Genomic DNA, 23,873 nt, shown 5'->3' on the forward strand with positions numbered 1-23,873 from the left:
ACTGCACCTCGAGTCTTCACGAAGGTGATGGCAGTGGTGGCAGCCCATCTCAGAAGGTCGGGGATTTCAGTTTTCCCCTATCTGGACGACTGGCTGATCAAAGCGGAGTCGCCAGAGAAGGTGCTTCATCATCTGCAGGTTACAACTCAGCTGTTGTACAAATTGGGTTTTTCGATAAACGTACCCAAATATCACCTGGTGCCCTCTCAGCGCAACCTGTTCATAGGTACGGTACTGGACACTACTGTGTGTCGGGCATTCCCACCTCCACAAAGGATTCTCGACATACACGAAATGATTCCCTTGTTTTACAATGGAGCAGTCCTGAAGGTCCTTCGCCTGCTCGGTCTGTTTGCTTCCTGCATTCTGTTGGTCAACCATGCACGCTGGCACATGAGGGCTCTCCAGTGGTACCTCCGCAGGCACTGGTATCAGCACAAAGGAGATCTCAGGGAGTCTGTGAGGATCTCCGGAGAAGCTGCAGCGGATCTGTCTTGGTGTAGCGTGGAGGGCAATCTGTCTCAAGGAAAGCCCTTCCATCTACCTCCATCGGTGGCCACAGTAATAACGGATGCATCCACTTTAGGGTGGGGTGCTCATTTGGGGGATCTGGAGATCAAGGGTCTTTGGTCTCCAGTGGAAAAGTTGCTTCACATCAACCTTCTGGAATTGCGGGCGATACGTTTGGCGCTCAAGGCCTTTCTCCCTTCCCTGCGCGGTCAGTCAGTTCAAGTCCTGACGGACAACACTACCGCGATGTGGTATGTCAACAAGCAGGGAGGAGTGGGGTCTCTTTGTCTCTGCAGAGAGGCTCTGCGTCTCTGGTCCTGGGCTCAGGATCATCGGATTTGTCTAATGGCAAATCATCTGGCCGGGGTTCTGAACGTACGTGCAGACAGTCTCAGTCTGCAGTTTTTCGCCGACCACGAATGGAGGCTTCATCCAGAGGTGGTTCGTCACGTCTTTCGGATGTGGGGAACTCCTCGGGTGGACCTGTTTGCCACTCACGAGAACGCTCACTGCCCGTCATTCTGCAGTCTCCAGTATCCGATGCAGGGAGCGTTGGGGGACACGTTTCAGTTGAGTTGGGGCTCGCAACTCCTTTATGCGTTTCCTCCCATACCCTTGATTCCTCGGGTTCTGAGGAAGATTCGCCAAGACCGGGCCCAAGTTATATTGATCGCCCCGGATTGGCCAAGAAGGGTGTGGTATACGGATCTTCTCCACCTCTCCTCGTGCCCTCCTCTGTCTCCCTCTGAGGGCGGACCTCCTCTCGCAGTCAGAGGGGCAGATTCTACACCACCACCTCCAGAGCTTACACCTTCATGCCTGGAGATTGAACGGGGCAACCTGAATTCTTTTTCTCTCCCGCCAGATGTTGTATATGTAATTTTGTCTGCCAGACGTCATTCCACCAAATCTATCTATTCCTATAGGTGGTCTAAATTTGTGCTCTGGTGTGGGGAGAAGTCAATTGATCCTTTGAGGGCTCGTTTATCTGACATTCTGCAGCTTGCCCTTTCTCTTGCTCAGCAAGGTTTTGCTGTAGCCACTGTAAAGGGATACTTATCGGCTTTGTTGGCATTCCTTTGCTTGCCGGTTCAGCCGTCCTTGTTCAAATCGCCTATTGTTTTACGATTTCTGAAAGGCCTTACAAACAAGTTTCCTCCTACTCCTTTTATTGTGCCTCAATGGGACTTAAATCTTGTCTTAACTTATCTGATGGTTTCACCCTTCGTGGTCCTTACACAAGTGTCCCTTGAGACTTTTGTCTTTCAAGACGGTTTTTCTCATTGCGATAACCTCGGCAAGGAGGGTAAGTGAGCTTCAAGCTCTGAGTTCAAAACCCCCGTTCTTGACCATTCATGCTGAAAGAATGGTACTCAGGACCAGGGCTGCTTTTCTGCCTAAGGTGGTAACTCCTTTCCATCTGGAACAATCCATTACCCTCCCTACCTTCTATCCTCCCCCTCACCCTTCCAAGGAGGAGGAGCGGCTTCACCGTCTGGACCCTAAGAGGGCGGTGAGCTTCTACCTTGGCAGGACAAAAGACTTTCGAGTTGATGACCAGCTCTTCGTGGGCTTTGTTGGCTGCAGGAAAGGCAGAGCGGTGCACAAGCGCACCCTTTCCAGATGGATTGTCTTGTGCATCAAGATATGCTACTCTTTGCTCTTTGGCTGGTAAGGAACCTCCAGAGGGTTTAAGGGCTCATTCTACTAGAGCTAAGTCTTCTACGCCTGCCTTGTCTTGAGGTGTTCCTGTGGAGGACATTTGTAGGGCGGCAACTTGGGCCTCCCTCCACACTTTCGCAAAGCATTACTGCTTAGATTCCGAGGTGAGGAGGGACGGACACTTTGCTCGTTCCGTCCTTCAGGACTCTCTGGTATAGAAGGGTGGACACCCTCCTCCGGGAGTGGGACTGCTGTGGGAATCTTTTCACAAGGTGAGGAATCCACTGGCAGATGTATCCATCAGAAGGACAAGTTACTTACCTTCGGTAACGCTTTTTCTGGTGGATACAGTATCTGCCTGTGGAATCCTCACTGACCCACCCGCCTCCCCGTTGTCCATCCTTGTATACCTGCAATTTTAATGATGGTGTTTCAAAAGTGTATTTGTTATTGCCAAAGGCATTGTGCTATTTCTTTTGCCTTCCTATTTATTCTCCACACTGTGTGTGTTGATTTGTATATTATGTACTGTGTATACTGTGTATATATTGCTGTCAGTCCGTCCGTGTGCCTCGAAGGCACGGAAAAAAGGGCGGAACTGACGTCATCACGCCGACGAGGTCTTCTTATGGAGCCGGTGACGTCAGCGGAGTCGCGAGCAGAGCCGTGTCTCTGTGAGGTCGTCTTCGACCTCATTGGCGTGGACTGCTACAAAAGTTTCCGAATGTTGCTGGCGCAGGGGATATTCACAAGGTGAGGAATCCACAGGCAGATACTGTATCCACCAGAAAAAGCGTTACCGAAGGTAAGTAACTTGTTCATCTTGATCAAAGCAAATTTTCTTGGTGGAAGATCAACTATTTATAGGGTATGTGGGTGCAAAGAAAGGGCGTGCTGTCCAAAAGAGGACTATATTCCTCAGGGTTATCCTCTGTATCAAAATTTGCTACACCTTAGCGAATAAAGATCCCCCTGAAGAGCTTAGGGCTTATTCCACCAGGGCAAAAGCGACCACCATGGCTCTCCAGCATCTTGTCCCCATTTCTGATATCTGCCAAGCAGCCACGTGGGCATCGCTGCACACGTTTGCCAGACACTTCTGCCTGGATTCCCAGGTTGCGGAGAAGGCCTATTTGGTCGATCTGTCTTGCAGGATTTTCTGTTCTAACCTTTCCGCAGTCCCTCCTCCGGGTATGGTATTGTTTGGGTATCTGTTCAAAGGTAAGGAATCTGCGGCTAGATGTCTTTATCAGATGTACGAGTTACTTACCTTTGTTAACACTTTATCTGGTAGAGACATGGTCTAGCTGCAGATTCCTTACCGACTCACAGTGTCAGGGATGTTCCCCTTCAGGGCCTAGATGTTCTTGTTTAACACAGCATGGTCAGTCACTTCATGGTTCTGCACTTCTGGCGTGGACAGTCATGAAAAGTACCAATGTCAGCGTGCTGGAGTGGCAGTTATATTGACGACATGGACATCACGACGATGACTAACACGACTACGACTGACGCCACCTACCGGCACGCAGGGGTACTGCTAAGAAAAATCTTCCGGATCCAGCCTGACGCCTGATAGTTCAAAGGTAAGGACTTTTTTGGCTATATCATGTCTCTACCAGATAAGGCATTACTGAAAGTAAGTAACTTGTCCTTCTCCAGTATTGAATCTTTCATAGATTCGAATGCTTGTATCTTCCCCGTCGTCATGGTGGGAGTAATTCGGTAATTAGAAAAGAAGTACCATAGGAGTACATAAGAAACATTCAGAAGGAGAGACAAACTTTGGAAATCGTCAGCATTCCTGTGTAGGCCCAAACTTCGGCTAATCACAGACCAGCCCTAGACCTCATCTCCCCAGTCAGAGCCACCAGACCTCAGATTTCTAACCGCACGTTGTGTGTAAGGGAGTCTTTCTGAGCTCTGCTCAGTTTTCCAGTGGTGAACTTTTAACCTTGTTTGATTTCACCTCAAGGTATTGTGCTTTCAACCTTCTTTTCTAAAGCTGTCTGAGGGTTCTAAGAAGAGGCTTTTCAGACCCTTTAGATCCTGTGGAAAAGCAAGGCTTTTTTCTGAAGATCCTCATAAGGATTGCCTTTATCCTAAACTTAAGGCAAAAGACTGTAAATACTGCAGAACCTTTTGTGCTAAAACTTTGAAGGATCGGGAAGCCAGGTTATTGTTATGGCTCCAAAGAAAAAATCAAAATCAGAATTGGGGTCTGATATTGAAAAACGTCCTGGGCCATCTTCTGTTGAGAGGAAGCGTAAAAACGAGGGCTCTACCTCATTGAAAGTTGATGTGAAGAAACTTAAGGCAGAAAAATCCTCCACTGCCGAGTAATCAGCTGTTAAGCCTAAGGAACCAGGCCTAAAGAAGTCGTCTGCTACTTCTCTGCCTTTATCCTAAACTTAAGGCAAAAGACTGTAAATACTGCAGAACCTTTTCTGCTAAAACTTTGAAGGATCAGGAAGCCAGGTTATTGTTATGGCTCCAAAGAAAAAATCAAAATCAGAATCTGGGTCTGATATTGAAAAAAATCCTGGGCCATCTTCTGTTGAGAGGAAGCGTAAAAACGAGGGCACTACCTCATTGAAAGTTGATGTGAAGAAACTTAAGGCAGAAAAATCCTCCACTGCCGAGTGAGCTGTTAAGCCTAAGGAACCAGGCCTAAAGAAGTCGTCTGCTACTTCTCTGCCTTTCACCCCTCTCAAACAGACTTAGTCGACAAAGCAAACACCGTTGACTGATCTGTCGTAGAGATCTTCGTCAAAAGCTCTGACTGCTGTGGTGGCGGCTGCTTCTTGCGACGGCTGTGTCGACGAAAACAGTGACGACAATCTCTTCGTTGACAGCATCGGCGGCAGCTTCGGCAGCAGTGACGACATTTACTTTGGTGACGGTCGCGTCTACGACGCCGTCGACGGGCGCTCCGTCGACGGTAGTTTTGAAATCACCTTCACGTCCAGTGTCGACGACGATCACTATCCGGCGCCTCACATCGTCGACGGCATCATCGACGGATCAAACACAGGCTACTGGAAGCTTGCATCTGGTACCAAAGTCATGGGCAATTTCTCCTTTACCCAAGGTCTCGCCTTTACTTCCTTCCCACCTCCTGGATACAGAGGAATCAGGTGATGACAGTCTTTTTGGTCCCGCCTATAGTCCTTCACAACTTCGTGTCAAATATCAGGACACTGATGAGGAAGAAGAAGTACAAGCACAAGCACAGGCGGAATATATGGAAGTACGCCGGACCTGTGTATGGAAGAGGAGTCTCCACGCTGAATAGGGGTAGCGATTGAGTGCTGCCATTACTGTCTATTACTCTAGGTCCTTGGACTTACCATGGGTGTGGACTCAAAGACATAGAAGGACAACTTTTTGATTTTGAAAGATTGGGCTATTGAGCGCATTCACTTATTGGTGTGGTAGTAGGACCAGCTAAATTGGAAAGAGGAACGTGGAGCAGAATATGTACCTACTGTTACTCTGATACTAAATTATAAAAGTGTATATCCTGAAATTTGAAATGTCTAGAATGAGTATCGGGAAACTCCGAGCCGAAGACTCTGCGAAACATTATAGTTGCCCTGAGGAAGCCTGAAAGGGTGAAACGCGTTGGCTGTTTTGCTGCTATACATACAAAACTGAAATAGAAAAAAAGACTAAGAACATTTCCGGTTACAGAAATCATTTATTCTGTCATCGTCTGTGATGAATGAAAGAGATTAACTCTTTGGTCATTATAGCATTGCCTCTCCCTTCTTTCTGTATATCTATTTTATATTTGAAACCAAATTGGTGGCTGGTTTTGGGAGGTGGACATTTGTTGGACCACTACTGGTTGAAATAACTAATATGTATTAGATATTGTACAAGAACACAAGTAATTGGTGCAGCATCTTATACCCTGCCACTGTTCTCATTGTGTATGTAGCGGAATATATGGAAGGGGATTATTCTTTTACAGGACCCCCCCAAGTTCAGCATTTCAACTCTTTTCAAGAGCATTATCCATACGAGGCGTATCAGGAGAGTCGCAGAGATTCCATGCTGGTCCCAGTCTCCTTAGTCACGGATCTCAGACATATGGTTAACGACTACTATAAGAGATTTCCGGATTCTCATGCTCCAGTTCCTTTGACACCTGGTAGTCCGAGTATTCAAGTTGCTACACCTCCAACTGTGGTTACTCCACCTCCTGTTGTTCAGGCCGAGAAACAACCTCCTTGATGTATTACCATCCAGGATGATTACGTAGAAAGTGATCCAGACGATCAGCCCGAGGAAGGTGAGCTAACATAGGATACAGACCTTCTTGGCCAAGAGTGGGATGATTATGTAGTTCCATCTTCTCCGTTGCCTTCTCCTTCTCCGGCTCTTTCACCCCCGGGAGACATTGGGGTCTTCCATGAAATGCTTGAGAGAGCCTCCAAGAGATTAGATTTGCCTGTACCAGTAGTGCAAACCAAATGTTTCCTTTATGATTTTAACCCCTTGCACGCTGCGCACATTCCCCCGCTGTGCGGGCGAATTAATGAGTGGGCGGGGTTCGGACTGCTAACGGCTGTCCTCCGCACACGATCACAGTGACTGCGGACGGCCGGGGGCCGTCCGACGCATGCAAGGGGTTAAGTACACTGCAAGGAAATTGGTCCGGTCCATCCCGATTGTCGAACATATTTGGAGTGAGGGCCTGAAAATAATGAAGAATCCAGCCTCCGTCCCGGCTGTGTTACCGAGGATGGAGAAGAAATACAAGGCTCCGGATTCGGCTCCAGCTTGTTTAATTGGCCATCCTCGTCTGGATTCAGTCATAATGCAGGCTGCCCAGAGGTGTTCTAGGAACCCGCAATCTCCCTGTGCGGTACCGCCTGATAGAGAAGAAAAACGCATTGACAGTATTGGTAAACGTTTTGCGACTATGGCTGCTATTAAGCTTCTAACGCCTTGGCGATTTTGGGTCGATATGACCGTCAATTATGGTCAGATCTGTCTCCTCTTCTTGAATTCCTACTGGAGGATAAGAAGAAAGAAGCTCAGGATTTCTTGCAATGAGGGTGCTAGTGCGTCTTCGGACGTGATCTACTCCGCTATGGATTTATCTTCTATTGCCTTTAGGCAAATGGCTGATGCTGCAGTCCTGCGCAGGCAAGGATGGTTGAGGGTGACGTCTTTCAGCCCTGAGGTCCAATCAAAGGTGCTAGACATGCCCTTCGATGGGGAAAATCTTATCGGGAAACATGTTGATGAGGAGTTGCAGGGTATTAAAAAAGATACAGAGACTGCACGTTCATTGGGCACGCTACAGCAGAGATGATTTCAATCATTTCGAGGAAGTAGAGGTAGAGGCCATCTTTTCAGTCCTACAGATTTTAACCATATGGCCAACAGGGCTACAGATCTCAATACGGAGGACAACATCAGCAATTTCAATCCTCCAACATGTCTTAAAACCAGCAGTCAATTAGACGTAAACCTGCAGGAAGAGGAAAACTGCAGGATTCATCAAGAAGGCAGTGACATCTCTCCTCCAGTCACCTCAGTTCATTCACGTCTTTGGTCTCCTCACCTCTCTCCATTTCTTGGTCAATGGCAAACCATAACGAGGGACAAATGGGTGCTGGCCATCATTCAACACGGCCACACCTTAGAGTTTCTCCGCAAACCTCCTCGAACTCCGCCTCCAAGGAAAACTTTCCATCATCATCTGTCCTTGTTGAGACAAGAAATTGCAACGCTACTAAAAAAAAAAGGGGGCGATAGAAAAAGTGCCTTTCAAGCATCGAGGGAAAGGTTTTTTCTCCAAATTATTTTTAATAAAGAAAAAATGCAGGAAATGGAGGCAAGTCATGGACCTAAGGCAGTTAAACAAATACATCAAAAAGCAGTCGTTCAGAATGTTATCTCTCCAAGAGATTCTCTTATTGATAAAGAAGGGGATTTTCTGTCATCTCTCGATCTCTTGCACGCATACTTTCACATCCCCATTCATTCAAAGCATCGACAATTCCTAAGGTTCGAAGTGGCTGGGGTTCATTACCAGTTCAAGGTTTTGCCATTCGGACTTCGCTCAGCTCCCAGAGTCTTCACAAAATGCATGGCTCCGGTAGCAGCCTTTCTGAGACAACAGGGACACCAAGTTTACCCCTACTTGGACGACTGGCTGGTAAAAGGGGCGACATATCACTCTGCCAGAAAATCTACGCAGGCCTGGCAACGGCTCTTCAAGTCTCTGGGGTTACAGCTCAACATGGAGAAGTCACATTTGGTTTCGAATCAGAAGCGTGTGTTCCTAGGAGCTCTTCTAGACAAAAGGCTAATGAAGGCGTATCCCACTTTGGAACGGAGCTCAAGATCATGCGCTTAGCATCCCTTCTATGCGCAAAAGAGTTCACTTCTGTGAGAGTATTCAAATTCTTACTGGGAATGCTGTCGTCTTGCATCCCGTTGATTCCAAGTTGTCGGCTGCACATGAGGCCTCTGCAGGAGCAGTTAGACTTGCAATGGGTGCAGATGCACGGTTCTTTCGAGGACGTCATCTCCCTCTCTCAGACGATAAAATACTCTCTGTCATGTTGGGAGATGGAAAACAATATGTTCGAGGGATATGAGCTGCAGATCGTACACTGTGCATTAGATCGCCATCTGGTTTTGGTCTCGGATGCTTGCATCTTGTTGTTGTCTTGGAAGAAGTCTTTTGTAGTCATGAGATAGGTGACTCCTCCCTTGGACGATAGTGCACATGGGCATCAACTCCATCCTCAGATTGTTTTTTTCCGCCATTGGGTTCGGATGTAACTTTTGCGCTCCGGTTCAAAACTTTGTTTTTCAAATTTTTTGAAGCGCAAACTCTCCGGTATTGTTATCATCATCATCATCAAGATTAACTTTATTTCGGCAATTAGCCTTAAAAAGTACAAATATAGATACATACAAAGACAACACATACACTTCATGGTAATATATCATAACAATTCATTAAATAGCAATCAGACCCCTTCTCTTGTTCCACATTGCTAATAAAAATTGGGAAACTGCAAAAACTATACATTCAGAGGTGTCTGTCTTGAAAATTCTAAAAGCGTGGTTACATTGCCGAAAACCCATATTTTTGCAGATAGGCAATATCCAATATTTTCTTGCTTTGATATATGCAGTGCAAAAAAACAATACATGGAGCTCGTCCTCTTTAACACAACTACAACCAGGGCAAACCTCAATGGAGTTGGGTGCCCAATTGCTAGTGAGAGCTCTCAAAGGTAAAGTGCCATATCTCCATTGAAGGTATAATTTTCTTGATGCGGTAGGATAAATAATATCCAAAAAGTTCTCAAATTGATAAAAGTCCTTGAAGCTAAAAAATGATTTAGTTAAAACTCCAATCTTAGGGGCAAACTGAGCTCTTGTGAGTTGTTCAGCCAAAAAAATCTTAGTAAACAACTTCCGCGAAATCGCCCTGCAATTTTTTTCTGGATCATACCACATATCATCTAAACCAAATTTGATAAACTGGGATTTTAAAAACATAAACCAAGGGATTTTTTGTGAACTACTACTAGCCAAAATTTCCTTCAGCTCAGCTCTATAATGTAATAGTTCCGGCGTAGTCCACAGCCTGTGCCAGTATCTAAGGGGTCTCAGAGCTAATTCGTCATTGATGGACCGCAGGCCCAAGTCCATCCTTAGAGGTTGGAGCGGGGTACTTTGTGGGAGTGACAGTAACTGTCTAATAAACCTGTTTTCTATTTTAGGAAGATCAGACCCTGTTTGATACCCCCAAAGTTCCGCTCCGTATAAAATTGCAGCTCTGGCCTGACACTTATAAATTTCGAGCGGAGGTTTGATAGGTTTGTAAGTGGACGTGTTGGACAGCCTAACAATACCCCCAGTATACTGGGTTAATTTCAGCTGCGCTTTCGTTACTTGTTGAGCCCATGAGAGGCTTTCGCTTAGAGTTACTCCCAAGTACTCCAAGGTTTTAACCCTCTCCAAATTTAGTTAATCAAGTTTTGGGTTCGGCCGTGTAGAGGGCGAGGGATTAAAAACCATGAACTTTGTTTTGTTAACATTAATTTCCAAGCCGCGGCCTTTACAAAAATCCTCAAAGCTATCAAGCACACGCTGAATTCCCATAGGTGTCTTAGAAAGTAGCAGGGTGTCATCCGCGAACATAATCGCTGGCACCCTGCTACCTGCCAACACTGGGGCATCATTATTAGGGGCATTGTTGAGATGGGAGATCACACCATTGACATATAGACAGAACAGGGTAGGTGCTAAAACGCACCCCTGCCTGACTCCTCTGTCAATGGGGAACTTGGATGTCAAAGCCCCATTCTTCCCATATCGAACCCGGGCAAAATTCCCCTCATGCAGCTTCATCAATATTGCCAGGATTGGTTGTGGCACACCCAAACTGAGCAACACAGCCCATAGTTTACCCCGGGGCACTAAATCGAAAGCGGAGCGGAGGTCCACGAATACCATATAGAGGCTGCCACCCTCAATCTTGGCCGTTTTCCAGAATAGTAGTAGTAGGCGAAAGATTTGATCTATGGTAGAAGTGTTCCTCCTAAACCCAGCTTGGTATTGACTCAGTATGGCGTTCTCCTCCATCCAATCCTGTAAACGATCAAGGATGAGCCGCGCAAAGATTTTTTGGGGAACATCTATAAGGCTGATGGGTCTGTAATTTGCCGGTAGTAAAGGGGAAACCTTCTTAAAAATGGGAACGATTTCTGCACCCAGCCATGTGGAGGGCACGTTCATTCCTCTCAAGATTGCGTTAAATAAGATACATAGATAGGGTCCCCATATCCCCGTTTGATGTTTAAAAAGATCTCCCGGTAGTTTATCTAGCCCTGGAGCCTTTCTAGATGCAATTTTAGAGATGGCATTAATAACTTCCTCCACCGAGAACTCTATGATATTATAGGGCTCGTTTGCTGATGCTAGGACCGGATATGTATCCATATTAGCTTCAGCAGCGTATAGGGCTTTAAAATGTTCTTCCCAGACATTTTCGTCTATATTGGGTTCAGTTGTGGGTTTAGGTTCACCGCTGCCTGTGTTGATTATAGCCCAAAATTTACGAGCGTCTTTCTGTTCTAGGGCACAGGATAAGTTAGTCCATTTTGCATAGTCCCAATCCTGTTTGGCCTGTTTCAGCATGGCTTTATAGTGTGTTCTTTTGGCAGAGATAAGGGTCTTGTCATTACAAAGTTTTAACACCTGTATCAACTCTTTTTTTGCCAGGCGGCATGCATTGTTAAACCAAGAGGAGAGAGGAGTCCTTTTCTTGCTCTTAGTTGCCAATGGGTTGAGCACAGCAAATAGGGTATCAACTAGGCCCACGTGCAGAGTTTGCAATTTAATATTAAAATCAGGGGGAGGTTGTTGGGAGGTTAGGGTATCTAATTCAATGAACCATGGCAAGATTGAGTTATACAATCTTGCCAGGTCCTCGCCGGACGCTTCCACCTTATCCCATTTAACCCTGCGCCGATCATTCGTTATAACTACCCTATCAGCAGGATTATCCCAATGACCCAATCCCTTCGCTTTTGGGGCCGGGAAAACCAACTCCAATCTTAAAAGATTGTGGTCGCTGTCAACCCTTGCTATAACCTCAAGGTCAATGACCTTCGACCACAAATTTGTCCCGACCATAATGTAGTCTAAGCGTGATTCATGGCCCTTTTTATTAAATGTACACCTGGATGGTATATCCGAGCGAGTACGTCCATTGCAGGCCCTAATTGCATGGTTTAATGTAAGGGCCGTGATTTGGATAGCTAAAGGGGACCATGACCTGGAGTGTGGAGATTGGGTTGGCGGAATAGACCAATAATCATCCTCAGAGGCAAGTGCACCATGGTCCATCCCCGGAAGAGGTTCAAAGTGACAATTCAAATCCCCTGCTACTAATAAAAATGTATCTGCTGGAATAGAATATAAAAAATTTGATAGTTCATCCACCGTAGCGGACTCGCCAGCTATGCCAACAGGTCTCGAGTAGACATTCACAGCAGCAAGCTTGAAGCTGTTGGGCCATTTCATAATGACGCACTGTATATCATCCGAATGGGTGCAAACAGACTCAGCAGTGCAACCCAAGTGAGTTGCTACCCATGTGGTAAGGCCCCCAGATGGTCGTCCCTTCCCCCCCCATCGTGCAGGTATATGAAAACCCGCAAATCCCACTCTCCTTTCCTCCTCCCTGGCCCACGTTACTTGGAATAGACAAATGTCCATTCCATCGATGAAATTGCCCCAGTCATCACACGATATTTTGTTGTGTAGACCCGCAACATTCCAGGACGCAATCACCAGAGATTCTAAGTTCGTAGGTGTCCTGGAGTTGCAGTCATTCCCAGTTATGGTACTTATTTCACAGAGTTGATGCTCTATAGCCGCTAGAGCTTCAGGAGGGCTGCCACCAGATATGGCCTCATGGGATTCAGAAGGGAATTCAACTGTGGGGGTACAGTGCACTAGGACAGTGTTTGTTATGCCATCCATACTTGGCATACACTCGGGCTCACCAATGGCCTTACCCCTAGTATTATTATGCATTTGTGTGTCGCCCGTTACCTGGCCAAGTCAATCCACTTGGTCCAGACAGCTAAATCTGTTTTGAATTGAGATTTTAGCAGCTGGTAGCTGGTGGTCGTAGGGAGCCCTTGCGTTCCTATCTCCTCTTCTATGTTGTACCAGTGACCACCCATTCTCCAAATTATTCCAATGTGTCGGGGGATAAAAATAAGACAAAGGATATGTTTGAATCAACGCTTGCTGGTTAGAGTGCCTCCAGTTGCAGATGTATTTGGCAGTTCTAGAATCTTTAAAATTAACCAAAATACAATCACCCTTGATGGTTTTGGGGCTATGACCCACCCACGCTACTCTACGTACCATCAAGATTTCACTAGTAATGTGGGGGGGAAGTGGCCAATTTTTATTAAGCCAATCTATGACTTTGTTTTTAAGAGACGGAAATAGTTCTCTAGTTGAGCTTGGGAGCTCAGGAACCCCAACCAGAACTGCCACATAGGGACTACATTCCGGAGGCAGATCAATTGTATGTTCCTTAGTCTCCGTATAGCCCCCCCTTTCTGTCATCTGGGTTAATATCCCCCCCCGGCAGTGTGGTGGTTAAGATACTAGTTGGACACTGACTTATTGTTGATACTATTGGAGGGACAGGCGTGATGTTATTGGTTATAGCTGTAACAGACTGGGGATGTCTAATTTCAGATGGAGCAGGACATGGATTTGGGGTGTCTGGCTTTAGATTGCTCTGTATAACCAGTGCTACATTTTCCATCCGCATGAGCTGCTGTTCAATACGAGACAACCTCATTTCCAGTGGCGTGATAATGGCACTCAATAGAGCACTTATGGTAGCATGTGTCTCTACTGGGGTATCACTACTGCTGGATGTTCCTGACTGAATTTCAATGGGTGCAGGTGGAGCATGGACTAGAGCAGCAGTAGATGGTATGGTTACTGTCGGATTGGTTATAATCTCACTACCAATGTGACCTTTAGCAGATTTCACTTTTTTTCCCCCTGCCCTAGGAGCCGTATTCCTCTTTTTTTTTGGCACAGCCCCCTGACGATTTCCTCGCAGCTGTGGGAGGCTTAATCTCTCGGGTGAACTGGGCATTGTTGATGCTATAGTAGAGTCTAGAGCTTGCTCGAGTGGGAGGGACTGGGGTGGATCTGTTCTACGATGCGCATTATCACAATTGGGAAATGCATTAACTAGGGGTTCCCTCCTACTAGCATCCGGAGTGAGTGCGTTAGCGATATGGCCCATAGAGGATCTTTTAGCGAAAGCTAGATCTTGTGAAACTCTTTGCTCCATTAATATTATCCCCTGGTCAATAACGGAATTTGCTCTAGTGATGAAATTATCAAGAGTTCCTGTTAAGGCAGTCCTACTTCTGGTTTGTGACGCAGCCATGCTACAATGGGCACAAAACAGCGATAGATGTACTTACAGTCCTCCTCCCGGCCTCACCACAATCGCAACATATAGAACGACAGGGGGGTGGCCCGGTCCGGTCTTGTCCGTGCTTGAACGGGCTTAAACGGGCCCGCCCTTGGCCCGGGCTTCGCCCCGGACTGCGGCCCGCACGCGTCCCGCTCGCGCGATATAGAGCGTTGCGTTTGTAGAGGGAGGAGAAGGGGCCGGGAAGAGGCACCAGGTGCGATGTCCTAAAGCACCCTGGGCCTCGCAGTCCCAGCGTCAGGAGTCAGCCTTTCAGCCTTTCAGGAAACAAAACACAAAGGTCCCGGAATCCCCTCTGCTCCTCCAAAGATGAAAAGAATTCCGCAACAGCAGCAGGATGGTAGAGTCCTTGCCCACGAACGTGATCTTCGACGCTTAACTCAACAACTCGATTCCGGTCGTCAAAGCGGGCCGTTGGGCCCATCCACGCCGTCAAGCCTGAAGCTCATGGAAAGGACTCCATTTAAAAAATGCCCCCAGTGTGGAGCGAACTTCCCACACTGTGACCATCACAAGGTCTGTAAACTGTGTCTCTCGCCAGAACACGATGAGAACAATTGCCAGGCCTGCGCCTCTTTTCGATCAAAAAAGACCATCTGTGATCGCCGGGCCCGACGACACATCATGGCGCAGAAAGCAGCTCCGGCACCAGCGGACATCTTCAATGAAGGCCCAGATGTCCCAGAAGAAGATTCCGAAGACCTCGAAATCGTGTCCGAAGCAGACGACTCAGACTCAGATGACCACATCACTCCTGGTCAACGAGTGGGTACAATTGCCCCTATCCTCATTCCACTCCAGAAAAAGAAGGCCCTGGTCAAGACTTTGCCTGCTGGCCCCAGTCGCGACCAAAAACAGACTTCAGAAGCCCCGCCCTCTGGCTCGACTCCGAAGATAAAAGAAAAGCCTTCCGGTAGCTCGGGACCGAGCAAACCACATATCCCCGTCCCGAAAACACCTTCGGCACCGAAACCGGGTGACCACCCTACTCCCAAAAAGAAATCGGCTCCGACCACCTCGACGCCGAAAGAAAAACCTTCGGGACCAAAACCAAAGCCTTTGGAACCGAAGAAGATTTCAGTCTCCATAGTCAAGCCAAAGGACTCTAAAACACCTCCTAAGGCCTCGGAGCACAAAACTCAACCCCGCTCGGACCCGAAAAAGTCAGCACCGAAAGCGGTTCTCGAGGAGGAAGAACTTTTTTGACCGGATCCCGTCGATCCACAACAGAAAAAACTGCATATTGACCCCAAAACAGGAAATGTGGCCGCTGTGCCACAAAGGAAGAGGAAGCTGGACGCAACAGACACTCCTGCAGTGCCTCTGAAGAAAAAAGACTGTGCCACTTCACCTATAAGTCCCTCTTTTCCGGTTCTTCCTACTCCTGTTCTTCCTCCTATACCTCCCTCACCTCCACAGCCTACAACCCTTCCAAATACACCACCACCACAGGATGATGATGATGACGTAGGGGGAGGGGGGCAACAATGACCCTTTCACTGACCCTGACAATGATACGGACACGCCACAAGATAACTGGAACGATTATGATGACCCAATAGATCCCCCAGACCCCCAGCCATATCCAACAAAACGATCTCCCCCAGATGACAATATTGGATTTGGGCAGCTTGTTAACAGAGCTGCTATTTACCATGGCGTTCACATGTATTTAGACCCCGCAGATTTCCTCCTGGACACTTTTGAACATTCGCAAAAATCTGTACAAATTCTGCCAATGCTCAAAGGGTTCATTAAACATGCCCCAGACATATTCAAGGACCCAGTGAGAACTATAATTCTCAATCCCTGGATTGATAAAGAATACAAACCTGCCCCCGACGATCCTGCCTACATCGGGCAGCTACTCCTAGACTCACTAGTAGCATCTAACGCTAGAAAACATGCAAACTCACAAACCTCCGGTGACGCCCCACCTCCGGACAAGGAATCAAAGCTGCTAGATGCCTCTGGTAAAAGAGTTGCCGCCCAAGCAGCCAATCACTGGCGCATAGCTAATACCCAAGCATTACTTTCGAGATATGATAGGGCTCACTATGACAGACTAGAAACCCTATTACAACACTTGCCTGATCCGTACAAGACTCAGGCAAATTACTTGATTCAGGAAGGCAAATTAATAACCAATGCCTCAATCAAGTGTGCCCTTGATGCAGCCGACACAGCCTCTAGGTCCATTAACACTAGTGTGCTGCTCAGACGACATACCTAACTACGTATTTCAGGCTTTAAACAAGAGGTAGAAACCACCATCCTCAACCAGCCGTTCAATCAAGAACAACTTTTTGGACCGGCTGTAGACACTACCCTGGAAAAAATGAAAAAGGACACGGAGACTGCTAAGAGCGTTACAGTCTCCATCCACACATGGTTCCTTTTGTCGCTCCTTTTGTAGAGGAGGATCTAAAAACATGGGAACAGACACTACCTCCACTTCTTACAAAAATACAACACAAATATCCCCCAATAGAGGATATTTTAGAGGAGGATACAGGGGAAATAACAACAAAGGAAGAGGCCGAGGTAACAATAACACCCGGACCTCCCCCACTAATAAACAGTAACTTCCCTCCTCTCCCCCCACACCATTCCATTCCAGTCGGGGGAAGACTTTCACAGTTCCTGCCTATCTGGAACTCCATTACAACAGACAAGTGGGTAAGACAAACTCCAGTATGGTTACTGCCTGGAACTTACAGCAACTCCACCCACCATACCACCCAAACAGCATGATCACTCTTCAACAGGTTCTTCCACTACTTCAACAAGGCGACTTCCTTGCCACACTAGATCTCAAGGACGCTTACTTTCATATTCCTATTCACCCCGCTCACAGGAAATACCTAAGATTCATGGTGGACGGACAACACTACCAAATCACAGTCCTTCCATTCGGGGTTACCACCGCACCCAGGGTGTTCACAAAATGTCTGGCGGTAGTAGCAGCACACCTCAGAAGACAACAAATCCATGTCTTTCTATACCTCGACGACTAGCTGATAAAAGCCAAGTCACAAAAACAGTGTGTTCATCACACTTATCAAACCATCCAGCTGCTACACAACTTGGTATTCACAATAAACTGCACCAAGTCACATCTCCAGCCCTCCCACATACATCAGTATTTAGGGGCCACAATAGACACCTCCAGAGCTCAGGCATATCCCACACCAGCCAGGATGGCCAGTATGCAAGCCATAGTTGACACATTTCAACAACAGCACTCCCTCCCAGCAAGGGTATTCATGCAACTCATAGGAATGATGGCCTCTTGCATCTTTATTGTACCTCATGCAAGACTTCAAATGCGCCCCTTACAGGAATGCCTAGCACGTCAGTAGAACCAGGTCCAAGGACAGCGAACAGATCTGGTGTTGGTGGACGGCCGCACACATCGCTCTCTGCAGTGGTGGAACAAACAAAACATGTCCAAAGGGCGGCCGTTCCTCGAGCCAGTTCCACAGATAGTGCTACCAGCAGACGCATCACTCACCGGTTGGGGAGCCCATCTACTAAAACATACAATTCAAGGCAAATGGACCACTCAACAAAAAGTGCTCCATATCAATCACCTGGAATTACTAGCAATATTCCTAGCACTCGAATCATTCCAACTACATCTACAACACAAGACTGTCCTAGTCCGGACGGACAACATGACAGCCATGTATTACATACAAAAACAGGGGGGCACACATTCTTTGCAGCTGTCCCAGCTCGCACAAAGCATTTGGAGATGGGCCATTCCACAAAACATATACCTGCTTGCAGAACACCTTCCAGGAGTTCACAATCAGATTGCGGATCTGTTCAGTCGACAGATACAGCAAATACACGAATGGGAACTTCATCCCAAAGTTCTTCAACAATTTTTTCAGATGTGGGGTCAACCAGAAATAGATCTGTTTGCCACACACGCAAACGTAAAATGCCCAACCTTCGCCGCCAGGTTTCCACACCTGTTATCCAAAGGCAATGCAATATGGATGAATTGGTCAGGCAGATTTGCGTTTGCTTTTCCGCCACTCCCACTGGTTCCCCTAGTAGTACGCAAGCTCAAACAACAATCTCTCAAAATGATCCTGGTGGCTGCCACATGGGCACGTCAACCTTGGTTCACGACCCTGTTGGAACTCTCAGTAGTTTCACACCAAAAACAACGCCTCTCCCCAACATTGCTAACGCAGAACCATGGCGAGATAAGACACCCCGACCCAGGTCAGCTGAATCTAGCAATCTGGCTCCTGAAGTCCTAGAGTTCAGTTATCTTAACCTTCCGCCAGACTGTATACATATTATTAAACAAGCCAGACGTCCAACTACTAGAGCTTGCTATGCAGCAAAATGGAAAACATTTGTCATCTACTGCAACAACAATCATATTGATCCACTGGATGCTTCCATCCAGGACATCATTTGCTACTTGGTACACTTACAAAGATGTAATCTGGCATATTCATCCATAAGGATACATCTCGCAGCACTTGCGGCTTATTAACAAAATAGACAACACTTGTCACTATTTCGAGTGCCTGCAATTGAAGCGTTTATGGAGGGCCTTAAAAGAATAATTCCTCCCAGAGTACCACCCTCTCTGGTATGGAATTTAAACATTGTTCTTACCAGGCTCATGGGTCCTCCATTTGAACCTCTACATAAATGTGAAATTCAATTCCTCACATGAAAAGTAGCTTTCCTTGTCGCAATTACATCTCTCAGAAGAGTAAGTGAGATCCAGGCTTTAACCATACAAGAACCATTCTTACAAATACATCGTAACAAGGTGGTTCCCAGAACAAATCCGAAATTCCTTCCCAAAGTCATCTCTGCTTTTCATTTAAACCAATCAGTTGAGTTACCGGTGTTTTTCCAAAACCCAGACTAAGTAGCAGAGAGAGCCCTTCATACGCTAGACGTTAGAAGAGCACTACTATATTACATCGACAGCACTAAGCCCTTTCGAAAAACAAAACAACTGTTTGTAGCCTTCTCTCCACCTCATAAGGGTAACCCCATCTCCAAAGCTGGGATCGCCAGGTGGATAGTAAAATGTATTCAAATATGCTACCAAAAGGCTAAACGCACATTAACAATTCCCCCTAGAGAGCATTCAACATGCAAACTAGGGGCTTCCATGGCATTCTTATGTAAAGCAGCAACATGGTCTACACCACACACCTTCACCAAACTACTGTGTTGACGTGCAGGCTAAACAGCAAGCTTCTGTAGGCCAAGCTGTTCTTAAAACACTTTTTCAATCCACTGCAACGGATACAGGTGACCACCACTAGGGGAGACACTGCTGTGCAGTATATGCACAGTGTACGATCGGCAGCTCATATGCCTCGAACGGAAAATGCTACTTACCAGTATGCATCTGTTTTTAGCATGTAGAGCTGCAGATCCGTACACGCCCACCCGCCTCCCCGGGACCTGCATCCGTTCCAGTATTAGCTTAATAAGATACATTCACATGGACCTCTTTTCTATTTCTTACTGACTCCATTAATTCCCATCATGACGATAAACAATCTGAGGATGGAGTCGATGCACATGCGCACAATCATGCAAGGGAGGAGTCACCTATCTCGTGACTACAAAAGACTTCTTCCAAGACAGCAACAAGGTGCAAGCATTCGAGCCCAACACCAGATGACGATCTAATGCACAGTGTACAGATCTGCAGCTCTACATGCCAAGAACAGATGCACACTGGTAAGTAGCATTTTCCTTCTCCGGGACTTTTGTTCCAAACAATTGAACCACCTCACCTAATGACTACAGATGCCTCAATGGAGGGTTGGGGGGGCTCATCTTCAAGAGTTGCAAATTCACGGAAAATGGTCCCTCCAAGAAACACGTTCACACATCAGTCTCTTAGAACTGAAGGAAGTGTTTCTGGGACTGCAGGCTTTCCTTCCCAGAATCCAGGGATCTTCCGTTCTAGTAAGAACAGACAATACCACGACAATGTTTTACCTTGCCAAACAAGGGGGGACCAGGTCACTCACTCTATCGGAAGAGGCCCAAGAGATTTGGAGATGGTTAATTCATCACCACATAACACTGCAGATAGAGCATGTCCCGGGCGTGGACAACGATTGGGCAGATTCTCTAAGCAGAACTTCTTACCAGTGTCACGAATGGGAATTAAACGACGTTCAGTTGAAGCGGGTCTTCAAGTTGTGGGGCACTCCAAAACTAGATCTGTTTGCGACAGAAAACAACAGGAAGTGCAAAATGTTCGCCAGCAGATTCCCTCAGAGGAATTCTTGGGGGAACGCTCTACAGATGCAATGGATGGGAACATTCGCCTATGCGTTTCCACTGTTTCTCCTCATCCCGCGAGTGTTTACCAAAATGAAGCAAGAACCATGGCGTCTAATTCTCATAGCTCCGGCATGGCCGAGGCAGTTCTGGTACACGGAGCTCCTCCTGTATTCGATATCACCACACATTCCCTTCCCTCCCTTACTCTCGATGAACAACGGCCAAGCTGTTCATCCTCAAATAAGGTCTCTAAGTTTGTCAGCCTGGAACCTCACGACAATTAATTTGCAGACTTAAACATCTCGCAGGATTGCAGGTCTATTCGGCAGTGGGCCAGTGCTCCATCCACTAACAAGTCTTTTGTTGCAAAGTGGAAGCGATTCTGTCATTAGTGCGAAGAAAAAGAATTGCATCCTTTTCAGTTCATTCCGGATCAAATTTTCCCCTACTTACTTCACTTAGCCATGTCGAAATTAGCTCATTCATCAATCAAGGTACACCTTGCGGCAATCTCCAGGTTTCGTAGGAGGTCAGGTGAACTTTCTTTGTGGTTGACACTAATCGTTAAGGAGTTTATGAAAGGACTCTTCAGGGTTTTCCCACCCTTAAAACGCCCTACAGTTCCGTGGGAACGAAATACAGTTCTGGCTCAATTGATGAAATCACCTTTCGAACCTATTATTAAAGCAGATTTGAAATATGTTTCTCGGAAGACGGCTCTTCTCTTTGCCCTCACATCGGTGAGAAGAATCAGTGAGATCCAAGCGTTCACGATTGCTGATCCTTTTCACCAATTCAGACAAGATAACCTTATCTTTTGACAAATCCTCAATTCATCCCTAAAGTTCCAACTTTATTTCACTTGAATGAACCAGTTGTACTTTCCACGTACTTTGGGAATCCCTCATCCAGGCTGAAAAAGCATTGCATTCTTTAGACGGGAAAAGATGCATCAAGTTCTACATACACAAAACTAAAACTTTCAGAAAATCTGATCAGTTGTTTGTGTCTTTTACATCACCTAGAAAGGGTCAAGCCCTTTCAAGAAATAGTATCACATGTTGGATTTCCTTGGCGATTGTGTTCTGCCACCGTAAGGCTGGGAAGCCTTTATCTGCAAAGGTATCTGCGTACTCAACGAGGAAGATGGCAGCTTCTACAGCTTTGTTTGCCGGTGTGTCGCTTCCAGACATTGTAGAGCGGCAACATGGTCCAACGTGCACACATTTACTAAGCATTACTGCATGGACTCGGCATGGAAACAGGATGCTGCTGTGGGTCAAGCTGTCCTGAGACAATCTGCTTGCCTAAGGTACTGCCACATCTGTTTGCCTAAGGTACTGAGTTTTCATATATATACTGTTTTACCTTGTATCTGTAAAACTTTTTGACATGGTCCCCTCTCATGTGTACTATAAATAGATGATAATTATTTGATGTCCTATTGTTGAGGGGTGGGTCATGTACCTTGGCAACATACAGTCCAAGTTGTTTTGTGCAATTTCATCTTTTTATCTTGCATATTTTGCACAATAGTATTTTCACTTCGTTTAAAGCAGATTTTTATAATCAAATGCCTTTTTATAATAATCTTGTGTCTTACTGCTTATACTTCAAAATATAGATTAATTGCACATATTAAGTGTCTTTTAACAAAAAGTATATTTTTTAGTTACTGAACAGGGTGCTCTTTGTCAAATGGCTGTTCATTTTGATATGGAGAAAAAAGTATGTCTTTATGTCCATTGTAGTTGAAGTCAACCAATCACGTCAGTTGTTACTATGCACTTTGCACTTTAAATATTGGCATACTACTCACAAGGCGCTATGTGAACAAAGCCTCTAGTAGGCTAAAACGCGTCATGGCAGGCATGCTGAGCTTTTAATAAATTACTCACTTGCACCTACAGCTGGGTCTGTTATCGTCTGTTCCGGTTTCCAAAGAAAATTCAGGATTCCTGGGATTGTGGTGGCGAAGTTATTAATTGTTTATGGGTGTTTTTCTAAGGCATACTTCATAATGTTTATCATGTGTGCAATATGTCTTTTCTGACAAAAGAAGGGCTTCACCTAGCCGCACGCTATGGTTTTTACACTGCTCACTACTCTGATACAAGCATGTGAATCTATGAAAGATTCAATACTGGCGAAAAAACAAGTTACTTACCTGTACACTGTGGTTCTCCAGTATTGTTATCTTTCATAGATCCACATGCGGCCCGCCCTCCTCCCCGTCTAGGCTTGCCACTTCTGATCTCAGGCTATATCTTTACCTTAGCACACTTGTGCGCGAAATCTGAGGTCTGGTGGCTCTGACTGGGGAGCTGAGGTCTAGGGCTGGTCTGTGATTGGCTGAAGTTTGGGCCTACATAAGGAGGCTGGCGATTTCCAAAGTTCGTCTCTCCTTCTGGATGTTTATTATGTACTTCTATGGTACTTCTTTTCTAATTACCGCGAGACTCCCACCATGACGACGGGGAAGATACAAGCATGTGAATCTATGAAAGATAACATACTGGAGAACCACAGTGTACAGGTAAGTAACTTGTTTTTTCAGATCCTAACGGACAACATAACAGCAGTGTGGTACATCAACAAACTGTGAGGAGTATTGTTGTATTTTCTTTGCAGAGAGGTTCTGTGACTCCGGTCCTAGGCACAGGACCATCAGATTAGTGTAATCACAAATTATCTGGCCGGAGAACTGAATGTGCGTGCGTGCGGACTGACTCAGTCGGTAGTGTGCGGCCGATCACGAGTGGCATCTCCATCTGGAGGTGGACCTTCACATTCAAGGATGTGGGGGTTTCCTCGGTTTTACGTATTTGCCACTCATGAGAATGCGCACTGCCTGGCGTTCTGCAGTCTCCAGTATCCGATGTGGGGAGCATTGGGGGACGCGTTTCAGTTAGATTAGGGCTCACAGCTTCGTTATGTGTTTCTTCCCATACCCTTAATTCCTTGATTTCTGAGGAAGATTTGCCAAGACCGGGCTCAAGTCAGCCCCAGATTGGCCACAAAGGGTGTGGTACAGAGACTTCCTGTACCTCTCATTGCACCCTCCGCTCCATCTCCCTCTCAGGGCGGACCTCCTCTCGCAGTCGTAGGGGCAGGTTCTACACCCCCATCTCCAGAGTCTGCACCTGCATGCCTGGAGATTGAACAGGGAACCCAAGTTCTTTCTCTCTCCCACCAGATGTTGTGGATGTTATACTATCGGCCAGAAGACACTCCACCAAATCTGTCGATTATGGTAGACGGGCCAAGTTTGTTAAATGTGGTGGAGAGATTGATCCTTTGCAGGCCCATTTTTTGATATTCTGAGTTTCTCTCTTTCCCTAGCATAACAGTGTTGTGCAGTAGCTACTGTTAAGGACTACTTGTC

The sequence above is a fragment of the Triturus cristatus genome, chromosome 11 (genome assembly GCF_964204655.1).
Source record: "Triturus cristatus chromosome 11, aTriCri1.1, whole genome shotgun sequence".
NCBI lineage: Eukaryota > Metazoa > Chordata > Amphibia > Caudata > Salamandridae > Triturus > Triturus cristatus.